The following is a 12,270-nucleotide window of genomic DNA, read 5'->3' on the forward strand; positions in this document are numbered from 1 at the left end:
AGAGATTCTAGGAGTCAGAGATCCCAAGAGAGTTGCCCTTTGAACCCCACAAAGCTACCTCTTGGGGAGGATCAACTTTGTCTCAGAGTAGTCCTCCCAGTATGGAAAGGCCTCAGAATCCTTTCTCAACTATCATGCATGCATGGCCTTTGTGCAAGTCCCAGATTTGGACAATGTTTCAAGATGGGTTAGATAGATAGCTGAATCCACACTGGTCAGGTATAGTTACACCAAGGGATAGGTAGCTCATCCCCCACAGAGACTATCCCATGCCCCTGCTATAGAGATTATGACTTTTGACAACTCCTCCCCCTAAAAAAAACTTGTAAAAGAAATAAAAGGCCCCAACCATTTTGGAGAACAATCTGGAATTATGTCCAAAGAGTTATTAAACTTCTATGCCCTTTGACCTAGTAATACCACCATTATATTTGTTTCCCAGGGTGATCAGCAGAAAAGGAAAAGAATCTACATGTTCTCAAATATTTGTAGCAGTTCTCTTTGTGGTAGCAAAGAACTAGAAATTGAGGTAATGCTCACCAATTGGGGAATGGCTGAGCAAATTGTGGTATACGATTGTGATGGAATACTACTGTGCTATAAGAAATGATGAACTCCTTGATTTTAGAAAAATGGATAGATTTGCATGAAATAATGAAGAGTTAAATGATCAGAACCAAGAGAAAACCACATACAATAACAGCAATATTGTTTTAAGAACAACTTTGAGCCACTAAGTCATTTTGACTATGAAAAATACCCAGATTAACTACAAAGGGCCTATGAAAGAAGGTACTATTTGCATCTAGAGAAAGAGCTGATAAATAGAAGTTATAGAATGATTTTATACACACACACACACACACACACGTGTGTGTGTGTGTGTGTGTGTGTGTGCGCATGCGTGCCTAATAGTAGCCATCTCTAGCGTGGGGAGGCAGGGAAGAAAAAAGGGGGAAAAGTTATATGATAACTTTATAATATATTTAAAAGGAATAGCAAGTTGTGTATAATAGATTTGCAGTTTCATGTGCAATCATCATTTAAAAAAAAAATTCAACTATGTTATAGAAATGCTTGTTTTATTTCATAAATTAAAAATGAAATAAATAATTTTAAAAAAAGAAATAAAAGGAGAAGAAGAGGCAAGTGAGGGTGCGATAATCTGAGGTGAACCCTGGGAGAGTGGGGTTTGCCATGATATGGAGTCAGTGGAGGACTATGAGGCTTAAGGACAGAGTCTGGGGAAAGAAGTGTGCTTCCTACTGTTCTACCTACCCATACCCTGGGACAAAGTCTTGATTACCATGCCCTATTTATGGTGCTGCTTAAAGCTATGTGAAATAAGGGGAATAGATCATATGGTTTATAATGGTTCTCTTAGCTCTAACATTCTATGACTCTGTGGTCCATTTTGGCATTTCCTACTTGGGCTGTGTGTGGACATGGTGATACAGGGTGATGGCCTTGGCTCTGTGCTTATCATGGAGATTCTTATGCTGTGCTGACCTTTCAGTGAATAGTCAATAACTCTGTTTTCAATGGTACAGAGAAGACCCCTTCAGTATGCTCTATATAACTATGTTATTCCCGGTGCTTGATGTTATCAATGTACATATGTCAGCATAACTTAGTCCCCAGATTAAAATGTCTCAAGGTATCACAGATTAATCAGGATCAATTCTGGGTTAGATTGATTAGGGTTAATAAAAACTGACAGAAAAAAAATCAAACTTACTGACCCACTAATAGTACTTGATGAGAAAGCACTTGGGGCGGGGGGTTGGAGGAGGATGGAGAAAAATCCAGGAGAAGTTTAAAATGAGAAAAAGCTTAAGGCAGTAGTTTGAAAGTGAGCAGGTGTTCCCAGGGTAAAAAGTGGCAAGAGTAGCATGGATTGATGAATTTCAGTAGGGGATGAAGTTAATCCTCAGACCTTGCAGGTATAGAGGACTCTATCAAAAGAATAACAATGAAAATGTGCTTTTTTTTTTTTGGTATGATGTTTAAGTTAGTGACTCACCCTCAGTAGAATGAGTTCTGAGTTGTTTATGTAGAAGAGAATGTGGCTGATTCATTCACTTTCTTCTCAAGCCACTGATTACCAATAGCAGATAGTTTGTCCTTCCTGCAGATGGCCAGAGGGCCGTGAAATAGAGTTATTCACTTGCTCACAGAGGGACTGAGCCTCTAACCTCAGGCTAATGATAATGAGCTCAATGATCTAACCACCTGAACACTGCATCTGATTCCAGGGCTTAGGGAGAAGGGCTCTATACCAAAGCATGACAACTTGTTGTAGCCTAGTACACATGGAAATATCTACACAGAGAGACTTGGAGGGAAAATAGCAAGTCAGGCTAATTTACAGTTTAAAGTAACACAAAATAATATAGAATAAAGGGGAAATTTTGCAAGGAATAAAAATTATGAAATTCCTAAATGTAGCAGGGTTTATTTCACTATCCCAATTATGTCATGATTCCCATCAGTTAAAGGATACAAGCGGGAATTCATATTCCTGGGTACCAGCCTTGTCCCCATTTTCAATGTCTTGTCTGGCAATATTTTGCTTACATACCTTTGTCTATTGCAGTTCAACACATAGCCAGTTTTGGTGCCCAATTAAATTTGACCACAGAGCTTGAGGGAATTATATGTGAGTGCACATTTGAGGCTATTTCACAAGTGGAAGAGACAGGAATGTTTAACCTGGGGAAGAGGAGACTTGGGTGGTTCTTTTTGGGTGGGGAGGGGCAAAGTGTCACGATAGCAGTTTTTGATGGGCTACCCCATGGAAGAGGGTTAGACTTGTTCTACTTGGAGGCAGATGGCAGACCTAGGAGCAGTGCTGTTGTTTATCCTTCATTCCTGAAGAGGACCAATGAGGTCATGAGGGGGATGTCTTGACTTGCTTGACTTGGATTTAGGTGAGGCAGGGCTGTGCAAAGGCATCACTCTCTCCTCCAGAGTCATCAAAGTCCAGTGTCAAGACAAAGGTCAAGACAGCTGGTGATGGCCCAGGATGCAGTGGATGACCTTGGCCTTTCTAAATTAAGGTCTTTCCTAAGCCTCAGAGGCAATTGTCAGAGGCAATGACCATTCAGTGACTAAGGGCCAGGTAAGAATTGATACAGAAGGTGGCCTAATTTACCATCACAAAAATTTTCAATCAGGGAGGGAGAGGATCCTCAAAGTTTCTGGCTAGAGCATAAAACAATCGATGTTTATATTCATTCTCAACTGTTAAGTGGGTGAAAGTTCAAAGAGCGACCTAGGCTTGATTTTTGAAAAGACTTCTTAACCAGTAGAGCTGCCCCAAAGTGTAATGGATTACCTTGGATAGTAATGACTTCCCTCTCACTGGAGGTCTTCAAGAAAAGACTAGATGACCACTTGTTGGGTATGTAGCAGAGAAACATTTTGTATAGGACTGTGCAACCTCTGAGAATTCTCTCAACTCCTCTGAGGGACAAACCTCTGAGATCCTGTCAACCTTTGGTTATACATTGTTCCATCAACCGGAGCTCAAATTTAAAGGCATAGTTCACCTTGATGCCAATGAAGGGAGGCTGGGGGAGTGGGGTAACTGCTTAGGTTTTCCATGTCAGAGTCCCTTTCAGGCCCTGTCTCCAGTCCCTTTTGCTCTTCCCCCTTCCTCATCTTTCTTGTAATCTCTCTCTCTTCTTTCTCTGGTCTGTGCCATGGGCTTTATTCTTTGCCTGTTTCCACTCTATACACTTTTAAACCATCAGCTTGCATCCCTGGTGCTGTTTTCTGTTGCTCCTCAAAGTCTTTTTAATTTTTTTGTTTGTTTGTTTTACAACCTGGCCTTCCTCCTTCATTAGTTTCTTTTGGTTTTATGTTGCCCAAAGGGTTATGCATTATTGCATCTCCAGGGCATCATCTGCTCATAACTGTCTCAGCTCTTATTTTCTTCTCCTCCTTCCTCCCTCCCCCTTCCCCCCTTCTTGGACCCAGTTCAAGTTACTATTTTACAATATCACCTCCTAGATCACAGAGTACACATTGCATTTTAAAGGCAATTTCTATTAGTTTCCATTACTCATATACCTGAAGTGCTAGAGTACTCCCTCCCTCACTTCTCATCCTGTTTTATATCTAGTGATGTCTTTCCAGAATTCTTCTACAGAGGATCTGACAGATGGTAGTTGGGCTTTTGCTAATTTATTTAATACCTCATCGCTAGCATAGCAGCACTGGGCTGCTCATCTTTTGCTCTTATCTGGCCGACCCACCTCCTTTTCTGGTCAGATGTGGTAATTGGTAATAAAAAAAAAAAAGCGGGAGGATTTTATAGTGAGAAGTACCTCATGATCATGAGAGCACTGTGCAGTTTCTCAAATTCAACTCCCCCCAGTCTCTCTCTCCTATTTAATTCTGGATCCAGCTCATTGCAGATCTGTAGTGCCTTCTTCTGACACATACAAATATGAGTATAAATATATATGATTAACTAAATAGGTATTATATAGGTATTTATATGTTACATATGTTTATGTAAATATATGTGTGTATATGCATAAATTATATAGCATATCATATATATGTGTATATGTATATGTGTATGTATATATATATATATATATATATTTGATCTTGTCAAAATGCCTTTTTTCCCTTTTAAATTACATTTTTATTTGTATCAATTAAAAAGCATCTGCCCTCTGTCTGTTGCCAGTTCAGCTCTTCCTCACTATATGATAATTACAGAAATGGCCACCAAAAATGAGTATTGAGTAAACCAATTTATTCAAGCAAATAATGAAGAGAAATCAGAGAAGTGCTACTGATTAGAATATATCAGAAAAAAATGAAAGAGTGAATGAGTTCTTCAGCTGGGAGCTGGGATATTGCTCCTACTATATCCTGACTTAGGGACCCTTAGAAATATGAAGGTGGGATTGAGTGGTCCATCATGATATGTGGGAGCTCAAACGTGCGGGGGGCCTACTTGGTACATAGTTAAGTATTCCTGGAATAATACCAGATATTTGGTATGAAATAGGGAATTAGTGGATTTTCTATTCTTTACAACCATCCAGTCATAATTTGCATAATATTCAACAAAAAAATTTGAACAAAGAATACAAAGTATCCAGATGAGAATTATAGCTGTATTCGCAGAATCAGTTTGAAGGTTCAGATTCAGATAATCTATTTTTGTAGTAGCGATAGCTAAAAGAATCACCAGTAGATAGCTGGAATTGCCTTTTATGGCAAAGATACTACCCATAATTCCAGTTAGGTTAAATAAATAAGACTTGGTTGGATTGGAGTATGATTCAAGGCTTAGGCTGTTGTTATCACTTCCTGGGCACCTGAGTAAAAAGTAGCCACAAGGAGCTCTGGAGCTTTTTGATGCTTGGCTAGTGGGTAATATGGGCCACCTGGCAACAGAGCTTTACTCAGCTCCATCAACTCAAGGTGTCCTCAGTGCCTATCCTTACTGAATATCCTTCTACTATGGCTAAATAAATCTCTTTTTGATAACTGCTGCATGATCAATCAATATGTTATTTCATTCAGATATGGAACCTTAACTACTATGGGACTGACCTGAGTCTGGTGAGGCCAGAACACATTTAAATTGTACAAACTTGATCCCAGACAGTATGTAAATATACAGAGCCTTCAAGAGATTATGGGGGCGGAGACTCAAGTATACTTGAACATTAGGGCTTGTCTTCATCCTCTGCATTGCATTCTGTATATCAATTCAAGGTAATTCTAGCAAACTTCTTATTCTACCTGATATACTGCTATAGCAAAAGACTTTTTCTCTTACTTTTTGTCTGTATTCACTTTATCAAAGGAAGATGTAAATTGTTTCATATTTATAATAGAGTAATGCATTTTGAAGAGAAACAGAAGCACACAAAGAAATACTAGAATTGGTGAACATAAATTCTGTTTAGGAACAATTGTGTTGGGCACAAAAAGAGGGAATTGTGGAAGCATATTAAAAACCTCCTTTTTAGTTACAACTGAAAATCTTAAATAATATTTTCTTTGGTCAAAAATATTTCCCATTATTTTCCCTTTAGGAAAGTGGGTAGAAGGTCAAGAAAAGCTAAGGTGGTGGAAATAAAGATTAAGGGTGATAACCAAACCTCATTTTTATCTAGTTAAGATAATTAATTTTCCCCTCCCACCTGAAGTAATTGGTGCTAAGTCATTCATCTAAGGGTAACCTTCTCTTTTCCATTCAAGGATTATGATAATGATTGGGAGGAGGATGCCCTTTCTAATCTTTAGGAAGAAAACCTAGTTCTAGTTGAAGATTAAGTGACTAATGTTCTGGAATGTTAAGCCAAAATTGTACTGTAAGATATTGTGACCTTTTCTTTATTTGACATTCCTATAAAAGTTACCTTAGATTGTCTTAGGGTGGAGGGCATGGGAGAACTGTTCCACTTTGGATATTTCTCTCTCTAAACTAGAAATGCTTAGGTTTAGAATGATGTTAAATTAAATAAAAATTGTTTCCAGCAGACTTGTGCCTAAAATGTAGACGACGTACTGCCCCTTCCTCCCCCACTGATTTTTTTTTCCTAATGATTTTTTAATATCTCCATCCTGATTATGTCGAATCATGGGATCCTAAATTCAGAGTTAGATGTAACCCTACAAATCATTTTATAGATAAAGAAACTGAGACCCAGATAAATGATTTGCCTCAGGTTACAGAAGTGTCATCATTATCTAACTACAGAAGAAATACTCTTTCTTCTGTCTTCTACTGTCTCTCCTCTAATCAAGCTTATTCTCTAATTCTGAAATCCATGGGTCATTCTTGGCTTATCAGTGAGCTTCCTGATTATAGAAGACAGACAATATTGTGAAATGGAAAGAACTGTGGGCTAGAAGCTAGGACATTTGCATTCCAGAGCCACAATTAAATTAGCTGCACATCTTTAGCCAGGTTATTTAGCTCTTTGGGCCTCTCCTCATTTGTAAAATGAGGCATTTGAACCAGATGATAGACCCACAGAAGCATAGATTCAGAGCAGAAAGGGACCTCTAGAGATCATCTAGTCCAGTAGCATCAAACTCAAATAGAAGATCTCTGCGGCTGCATATTGACTTAGAAAACCACAAAAGAACATTATCTACGTTGCATTATATTTTTATTTATTTTGTTAAACATTTTCCAGTTACATTTTAGTCTTGTTCAGACCCACTCAGGAATTTTGCAGCCATATTTAACACGTCTGGTTTAGTTCAATCTCTTGTTTCATTTCATTAATTTTTGAAATTACATTTTTTAAATCAACAAAAATCTGCATTCTCTCCCTCCTACCTCCCCTTACCCTTTTAAGAAAGAAAACAACAGCAACAACAAAATCTCTATCAGAACATGTAGAGTTAAGCAGCATGCCTACATTGGCTATGTTCTCCAACAACCCCCTCAAAAGCATATCTCAGTTTGCACTTTCAGCTCATCAGGAATTGGATAGCCTGAGTCACCATGAGTCCTCTGGACTTATGGCAGGTTATTATGTTGATCAGAATTTCCAAGCCTTTCGAAGTTCTTTGTCTTTACAATAGTATTGTTATCATATGAATTGTTCTCCTGATTCCATTCATTTTGCTTTGCATCTGTGCATAACAATCTTCTCAGGTTGCATCCCCTTCATCATTTCTTACAGCACAATAACATTCAATACATTCATATATCATAACTTATTCAGCCATTCCCAATTGAAGGATATCCTCTCAGAGTCCAATTCCTTGTCACTGCAAAAAAAGAGCTGCTATAATTTCTTTCCCCCAGATGAGTCCTTTTCTTTAATCTCTTCAGGATATAGACCTAATCATGGTATCACCAGATCAAAGGGTATGCACAGTTTAATAACTTTGGAGCCTTAGTTCCAAATTGCTTTCTGGAATGGTTGGACCACTTCATATCTCCACTAATGATGCATTAGTTTCCTTACTTTTCCACATCTCCTCTAGCATTTGTCACTTTCCTTTTTTGGTCATCTATGCCAATCTGATGCTAATCTTTTTTGTTTGCAAATGAGGAAACCAAAGTTCAAAGAAATTAAATGATTTGTACATGGTCTAGTAAGTTTTAGAGATGGGACTTGGCCTGAAGTCTTTCTGACTTGAAGTCCAGCACTTGAGTGACTAGGTCAGGCTGCATCATATCTAAGAATAATCCCAGAAACAGATTAAATCTGTTTTTAAAAGTGTTTTTAATTTTTTAAATTTAAAAATTTTTTATATTCATTTTAAATTTTGAGTTTTAAATTCTCTCCCATCTCCAGTCCCTCCCTTACCCATTGAGAAGGCAAGAAATACAATATCCATTATACATGTGAAGTCATACAAAACACATTTTCATATTATTCATATTGCCAAAAAAAAGCCCAAGAAAAATAAAGTAAAAATAAATATACTTCAATCTGTATTTAGAGTTAATTAGTTTTTGTCTGGAGGTGGATAGCATTTTTCATCACTAGTACTTTGGAATTGTCTTAGATCATTGTATTGATCAGAATAGCTAAATCTTTCACAGTTAATTATTTTTACAATGTTGCTGTTACATTGTACAATGTTTTCCTGGTTCTGCTTATTTTACTTTGCATAAGGTCGTCTAAGTCTTGTTTTTTCTAGAACCTTTCCCTTCATCATTTCTTACAGCACAATAATATTCCATCAAAATCATATACCACAATTTGTTCAGCCATTCCCCAATTAATGGGCATCCAATTTCCAATTCCTTGCCACCACAAAAATAGCTATTATAAATATTTTTGTACCTTCATGTCCTTTTCCTTTTCCTTTGATCTCTTTAGGATACAGACCTAGTTAGTGATATTGCTGGGGCAAAGGATATGCAGTTTGAGAGCCCTTTGGATATAATTCCAAATTATTCTCCAGAATGGTTGGATCAGTTCGCAACTTCACTAACAATACATTAGTGTTCCTATTTTTCCACATCCCTTCCAACATCTGTCATTTTCCTCTTTTGGTCAACTATGCTAATATGATGCCACTCCTTTCATTTTATAGATGAGGAAACCAAAGTCTAGGAAGGTTGGGTGACTTTCCCATAATATAGTGAATTTTAGAGATGGGACTTAACTTAAAGTCTCCCTGACTTGAAGTATAGCTCTCTAGTCACTATGTCATACTGGTCTCAAGAACAGATTAAATCTGCTTTTTGAGGAACCACATAGCTAAGTAAAGAGACTCAGAGCCAGGAGGGTGGTTTACTTGGTGATAAATTATTAAATGACTGCGACAACTTATGGGGGGAAAATATGAAATGACCCTTATTCTTAGGTGCTTTCCACATTCTGCTTCTTAAGGGACCGTGATAGTAACAAAAAACAGGGAGAGGATCCTAAGAATCGTAGTTTCAGACCATTTGTAAATTCTAACTTGTTGGTATGTTAAATGTGGGATCATTATTGACTGAACGAGTACAAATTGTACTAGAGGAGCTGAATCATTGCAATCCTAACATTCTTGCAGTGAACAAAACCAGCAGAAAGATGGAAGTTACAGCTAAATGGAAGGATGACTCCCAGGTACTGCTTGGAAAGGCAAATAAAGGAACCCATGAAGTTGATTTTATTTTGCACCCAAAGGCAATAAGAAACATCCCTTTATGGTACATTTAGTCATTGCACATTGCAGCATACTCATTATGAGTATTTTTTAAAAAAACATCACCATGAGAATAATTCCAAGTTTGAGTCCCAACATCTGTTGCTGAGAATAAAGAAGCAGACAAATTTGACTAACAACTCCATAAAACCCTCCAAATTAAATCAACATGTACTTTGCTACTTGGTGACTTCAAAGAGGAAGTGGGAAAAAGTAAAGACGGGAAGGTATTTATTGGGAAACATGAGTTGAGGAAAATGAAATGATAAATGTCAAAACTTTGTAAACCACATGAGAGTCTCACATGTATCATGAATATTTTCTAAATAAAAAGAATCAATAGACATTGTACATGACAAGCAGACCACTTCCAAACTTCCCTACCTCCATTTAGAATACCATCATCCCGTTACTCAGATTTTCAATTTTAGAAGTTCCATCAGGGGTAGGGAACCTGTGGCCTCGAGGCCACATGTGGCCCTCTAGGTCCCCAAGTGCAGCCCTTTAACTTAATCCAAACTTCACAGAACAAATCCCCTAATGATCAGTTTCCCTATTTTTCCACATCCTCTCCAGCATTTGCACACTTCCCCTTTTTTGGTCATCTATGCCGATCTGATGCTACTCTTTTTCATTTGTAGATGAGGAAACTAAAATTCAATTCATGGAGGTTAAGTGGATTGCACATGGTCTAGTAAATTTCAGAGATTGCAACCATTCTGGAGAACAATTTGGAACTATGTCCAAAGGGTTATAAAACTGCATACCCTTTGACTCAGCAATACCACTGCTACGTCTGTATCCCAAAGCGATCAAAGGAAAAGAATTACTTCTGTGAAGTCTGGAGTCAATCAAAAGGCCACACTTGAGGACCTAGAGGGCCACATGCGGCCTCAAGGCTGCAGGTTCCCCACCCCTGCTTCACTCTCCATCACCTGCCCCATCTTCGTAACCTTGACATAGTGATGTAACTGCAGAAAATGAGGGCAGGCTGGCAACATTAAGTGCCTAGAACATAGCATTGATGAAGTATGAATGAACATGAAGTATATGAAAGGAAAAGTTCTTACATAACTATTCTAGGGAAAGAGTTAACTCAACATTATTCCATTGAAAGATAGTCGAATAGAATTACAAATGACAAATGAAATTGTGATTTATACTATTTCTTTGATTTCTTCATTTTTCTTCGTTTTGGGAGAATGAAAGACATATAACTAATGTTGGAAATCAGAGCCATGTCTGGAAATGTTTATTCCTGGAGCAAATACCATAAGCCATATATAGAGAAAGGAGAGGACAATATCAACTAATGGGGGTAGGGTGAGAGTGAGGTTCTGGGACACCAGCCAGAGGTGGGAGGCTGCTTTGGGGTTCACTTCCATATGGGTGGGAAGCAGGCTAATGTGAGGGAGGAATTTTCCCCGGTCCAATATCTGACAGCATCCATTTTAACTAATTATTCTTGCTAACTATGTGCTAAGCTTTGGAAAGGACTTCAGAGACTGCCAGTACTATAGATCAGTGCCCTGGGGGAAAGAGTACTGGTCACCCCATCCAAATGACAGCTGCCTTAAGTGTTCTTTGCTGCTCTAAGCTGATACTTGAGCTCTGAATTGGTGATGGAAAAGCTGCGGTTTTACTGAGGATCCTATACCATTTAATTGATACCTCTCAACCCCAGAGAGAAATGCATGTAATGTTAGTTGTATGAGCATAATGCTTTGCACATTGCCCTACTCAGTAAATTCCAGTGGCTCCTTCTTACTTCTAGGATCAACTGTAAATGACTCTGACATTTAAAATCCTGCATGATTTGGTTCTTACCTTCTTTTCCAAACTTATTATACATTCCTTTCATTCATACACCTCACAGTCCGGCTAAACTGACCTTATTACTATTCTTCATGATCCTCCATGTCTCATTTCCAGGCCTTTGCACAGGTTGTCTCCTCTTCTTGGAATGCATTCCCTCCTCCACTCCTCCCCTTAGAATCTCTGACTTCTTTCAAAATTCAATTCAAATGCCACCTTGTACATGTGCCTTTCTTTCGTTCCCCCAGATGCTAGTGTCTTTTCCTCCTTTAAATTATCTTGTATTTTGTAAATATAAATTTTGCATAAATTTTGTGCATAGTTACATATGTACCTATCTCTCACAATATACTGTAAACTGCTGGAGGACAAAGACTTTTATCTTTGTATTCCTAGTGCTTAGCATGATGCCTGTCAGGCACATAGTAGGTGCTTGATAAATGCTTACTGATTGACCCACCAATAGATTTAGTGCTGAAGATCTTTAATACTTAGGGAAGAGGCAGAAAATACTATTTAAATATTCTTTCTGTAGCTCAAACACAGGAAAAGCCTGTGTAGACCGTGCAGTTAGAAAAGAAGCAGTTGGCATCATTTCATAATGAAATTTCTTTATTTTTAGGTGCAGAGGTTTCCCATAGTGCTGGTTGGAAGCCAGTTTTGTCTGGCTCATAATGACTTAAACTACAAGCGCTAAAAACTAGTCAGTTCATTCTGAGCCCTATCACCTTGCACTGAATACTTTGATAAAGACAACTCAGTCTCCTCTTGCCCCCTTTAACTTCTCCTTGATTTCCAGTTCTCTTTCCTCTA

This window comes from Phascolarctos cinereus, unplaced genomic scaffold (assembly GCF_003287225.1).
Source record: "Phascolarctos cinereus isolate Bilbo 61053 unplaced genomic scaffold, phaCin_HiC Scaffold_4;HRSCAF=312, whole genome shotgun sequence".
Taxonomy (NCBI): domain Eukaryota; kingdom Metazoa; phylum Chordata; class Mammalia; order Diprotodontia; family Phascolarctidae; genus Phascolarctos; species Phascolarctos cinereus.